Source organism: Gigantopelta aegis, chromosome 14 (assembly GCF_016097555.1).
Source record: "Gigantopelta aegis isolate Gae_Host chromosome 14, Gae_host_genome, whole genome shotgun sequence".
NCBI lineage: Eukaryota > Metazoa > Mollusca > Gastropoda > Neomphalida > Peltospiridae > Gigantopelta > Gigantopelta aegis.
Window position 1 is genome coordinate 40576069 of NC_054712.1, and position 5137 is coordinate 40581205.

A 5137-nucleotide genomic window follows, 5' to 3' on the forward strand; every position below is an offset into this window, starting at 1 on the left:
TCAATGTTCTGCACATGCGCCTGTGTACATTGTTTTGTAACCCCCACCCCCCATAAACGTAGCTCGCCAGTCTAGACACCCCCCCCCCCCCTGCTAACATTATTTCATACGCGCCTGCATTGGCAAAAACAGAAAAAGAAAAAAAGAAACGAATTTTAAAAAACACCCTAAATAATAATACATGTAATAATAATACAAATAAAATGAAGTTTTTGTTAGCCGCTTGTGACAGTCGTCACGTAGGCAAGCCACATGCACATTTATTTGTCGATTTCACTTCTTTTCTCTCAAAACCGCAATACCCCCCCCCCCCCCCCCCCCCCCCCCCCCCACATGCAGTGACGCACCTTTTCCATTATAGTTTTCCTTTTTCAGCTGTCTACAAGGGTTGTCGGTCAGTTAAATTACATCATGTGTTTTGGTTTTAAAATTTATTATAGTCAGTATAAGAGTGCATGATTTAAGATGCCAATCGGAATATATCAATAACAGAAGTTTTAGGATAATAATTTAATAATTCTGCTTTTAAAACGTATGTCAACGCTGCGGCATACAAGGTTGTTTTTTTTTTTTTTTTTTTAAAAATTAAATAAAATTTATAACATATCGGCAGTTAACAACAACCGACAGATAAAGAGGTCACAGATTCGCAGCAAAGTGACCGGTGCGAATTTGCAGAATCGCAGCAAGTTGTTACTGGTGTGGAACAAAATAGTCTGATAGCCAATTTGGTTTTAAACATCCGTCCCTCAAACCACCCCCTCCCCATTTTTTTTTTTTTTTTTTTTTTTTAAATCGGTGGCACATCGAAAACTCAAACTGATCAAACTGATCCCCATCATATATAATGAATTCTTCCACAGCTGACGCAAGTTGCATGTGAGTCAGTTTCACTATTTATTTATTTTTAAAAATTGGTGTTTCACTTTTATGACTTGAAGCTGTTAATAACAATGTGCATGTAAACATGGTCAATATAATCCTAATGAACAGTTCTACGCGTTGGATGAAGTGCAAACGTAATTCTTGTTGAAATAAATATTTTACAAAATTGCCGATCAGCCGATCGGCGAATGTTTGGAAACATTTTTTTTTTCCAAGACCGCCGAAACCGCCGAGCCGATCTCCGATATTGCCACTATGGTTGGTTCGTGTACTGTAAGTAGTCGAATAAACAAAAGCTTTTGGTACATAATGGATAGGGACCACTCGCACAGGGTCTCTTCCACTCTATAAATATCAGAACCCTTTCTGGAAATCGGTAGATGAGGCAATGACCGCCATACAAGAACGCACTATATGGTGAAGCATTGATATGTGTTCCGACATCTAGTTCACCCCACCCCTTCAAATAAAATGTGTACATCTAAATGCAAATGTATGTATCGTATGTACGCACTGCGTGGGCGAATTATAGGCACATTTAGTTTAGTCCTTGGCCCAAATATTTGGTGAATAACCGTCTATCACAATGTGAACTGATGTCCTCCACACGGCTTTAAACATCTCTTAAACAGCCATCCGACGGTCCCCTTGATGGTCACTGCAATCATAATTATATCCCTTATCATAATTTCATACAACTTCTATAAAGTTATATGCTAACATTTCGTTATGCAAAATTCATCAACTGTACAAATAATTCCACCACCTAAATAACTTGCAACAACACTCTGTTAAAACCGTGTACACTAACAACTTATATCTACTCACGGTTACGTATAACCCTGTTCAGGTAAGTCCTCTCCTCTATTCTGCATGCATTTTATACCTTGTACTAAATAAACTCATTTTCCATTAGCTAGCTAATATCTGCAATGCAGCAAGAATGCCTCAAACGATAGTATCATACGCATGTGCAACATACCCTTCCTGATCCGTACTCCCTTGCACATATTACACACAGAGTAAAACAATGATAGACTTGCAAACATATACTAAACCACACATTAAACTAAATATATAATTACCAGCCTTGACTTGTGACAAGTGCGGTCTTGTATTGCGATCTTTACCTCATATATACTGACTTCCAGAATGGGTTCTCATATTTATAAGGTGCACGATACCCCATGTGAGTGGCCCCTATCCGTTATGTAATCTATCTATCAGCAATCTGTCTGTCTGTCTATCTATCTATCTATCTATCTATCTATCTATCTATCTATCTATCTATCTATCTATCTATGCGTCTGACTGGCTGGCTGACCGACTGGCTGTCCGTCCGTCCATCAGTATATTCATCCATCCATATATCCATCCATCCATCCATCTATTTTATTATTTTATTTATTGCTGGAACAGCCAAGGTAGACACTTACACCCGAATGTTTATTAGTAATTAAATTTGCAATACGCCGAGGGTAATGCATAACGTTTTACGTGCAGTTGTCGGCATTCGATATAACCTTATGACTCACCCGCGCATCCACAAAATACATGTAGCGTGAACATCCTGCTAAACGGGCGAACTCGCTTTATGATCTTAAATGCAGCTGGAGACTTTGTCAAATGCACTTTATACTTACCTTCGTTCACATTTCAATGCATTCAAAACGTTACACCATGCGTAACCACGGAAAGAAGGATTGCTATTTCGGTTCTAACTGTGACTCATGAAATCCCTCATAACTAGAATATATGTTATTAGGTATGATAACTAAATACGCAAGTAAAGCAGTCGGAGTCCTTGTTTAGGGTGTATAACACCAAAGCAAATATCAATGACGACAATAATAACATGCGGCTAAAGACTCAAAATGCATGTAACAGTTTACTCATACAAGTGTATTTACTCATATAAGTAAATATATTCATGTGAGTATAATAATTATGTCATGAAAATGAGTAAAATTACTAAAATGAGTAATAGGTGAGTTGATGTATATCATCTTGGAGAAATTATTTCTTCAAGTTGAATTCTCAAACAACTGTAAAAGCAGTGTAGAATTGAAATGGTAAAATGAAGGAAAATAATCCAGTAATGCAGTTCATCGTTTGTGTGTCATTGGCATAGATGTAATGTCTCGTCGAGATAGATACCCTTTTGGCAGATGCCTTTCAGAAATTTCATCTTGTACTTTCAGTGCGGATGGCTTTTGTCAAATTGAAGCTAAAAAGCAACTTTGGTAGGACCAATTATTAATATATTTACTTGAATTATAATTATCTTTAATATTTGTTTTGAAACAAAAAATGTATAATGAAATCTGGATTTCTGGTGATTTTTTTCTGACTGGGGGAAGACAATTATTATTCCTATTCCAAATCGTGTGAAGGATTCCAGGAACCCTACCAGGTATTTCTCTATTGCTTTGACTAATCACATCTGCAAAGCCATTGATCAAATGATCAACCGTAGTGGTGCATTGTGTATGGGTATGGATATGGTCAGCATGCAAGTTTTGCTTGCAGATATTAGATTATATACACAACCAGGGACTTAGGGTATGTCTTGGGACTTTCCGAACATCTCCTGTAGAGAGCTTGTACGTCGATGCAATATGATACCAAGGTTAAATCATTACTATTTGGAGGTTCTAATTTAAGTGTCCAAGATAATATCTCTATATTTAAATCTGTTCAGAATTTTCTAATTAATAGTAAGCGTTTCGAGACCGATTAACCATTTAACCATTATAATTGTTTGCTATTTATTCTTTATTTCTTCTGCACCATTCTCTCTTCTATATTTTTTCCCCAACTATCCGTGTTATCTTTCTTTTAATATTGTTCTAGCCATCTTGATGTATAATAAATATATTTGTTAAATGTAGGGAGAGGCCTTAAAGGGACATTCCAGAGTTTGCTGCAATGTTTAAGATGTTTCGACTAACAGAGACTTTTTAACGATTGCATTTACATATACAAGATATTTTGCTGTATAAAATATTAATGGCTGTATATTAAACGTGTTTGTGGTCGTTTTAATATTTTTACTAGGTTAAATTTCGTTTTATTTCCTAAAATATTATTTTTTCGTACCTACGAAAGACAGAATATAGTTTGGCCTTCTTACAAATATTAAGACGACCAGAAAGACACTGAACATACAGACACTGATATTCTAAACAAGAAAATATATTTAATATGTAAGTTTAATCGTAGAAATATTTTATTAGTCGGAAACATCTTACAATGCAACAAACTCAGGAATGTCCCGTTAATATAGACACTTGCCTGTTGGCTAATCCCAAATTTGATCTGCAAATAAATATTGTTTAAACCAAATCATTACCAAAACATCCCGCACACAATGTGATGTTTGATGCGAGGCCAGATGCCATCCGAACATTTTGGTCTTCGGACTACGTATTTTTTCATTAGTTTTCAAAATTTAATTTAACCGATAGATTGGAAACACCTTCATATTTTGTTTTGCAACCTTGGTGCAACTGAAAACAATGATCGCACATATGCAATTATTTAGAGACAACATTTAATGGAAATCCAAGACAGGCAGGGTATTACATTCCCGTTTATACAGACGGAATGGGAATTCCGTGGCTTCTGCTCCAGGTTTTTTTCATCAAACACAACATTTCCCACGACATTCCTGAAATTTGGGCAATGTCTTTCTGGGAAGTGGTTGTCCGCCTACGGTCAAGTATGGTGTCCTGAGAAGTGGCAGTCCTCCTATAATCGAAACCCTTAACGGTGATTCATTGTCAAAACATCTTTTTAAATCTGCCTTCTGCAGAGATACGATTTTGAGTGATTAATGGTTCTGTCGGTCAGATTTGCACAGAACACTTCAGCATGACTTAAGACTGTTTCTGCCTAGGATCTTGCTCAACCATCGACGTCACTACGTCCCTCCAAATCCGCTCATTTTATTGTTCCGTCCGTAACTTTATTTTCGGAGAAAATTAACAGCATTGCCCAGTGTGTAAAACCCGGCGTTTACTGTTCGTTATGTGTTTTCAGATTTACTTCAGATTATCAAATATGGAAGGAAGGAAATGTTTTATTCAATGACACAATAATAGCTCTGCGTAATATAGACAATCCTCTTTATGTCTCATACTTTTATTACCTAATTTGTTTTTATTATTATCATCCTTACAAACGCAAACAAGATGAAACACAAGACAGATTATGTGAATGACGTAAAAGGTATTCATCCGTTAAGTTTGAC

At 36.4% G+C, this 5137-nt stretch overlaps 1 long non-coding RNA gene across 1 annotated transcript; it reads right to left on the reverse strand.

Annotated features, from left to right (window-relative positions):
- Nucleotides 1-582: 582 nt before the first annotated feature.
- LOC121387957 lies at nt 583-1814 on the reverse strand. Its single transcript, XR_005959910.1, has 2 exons — nt 1714-1814; nt 583-1543 (listed from the first exon to the last, which is right to left on the reverse strand). It is a non-coding gene; the product is annotated as an uncharacterized LOC121387957 (long non-coding RNA).
- Nucleotides 1815-5137: the final 3323 nt, after the last annotated feature.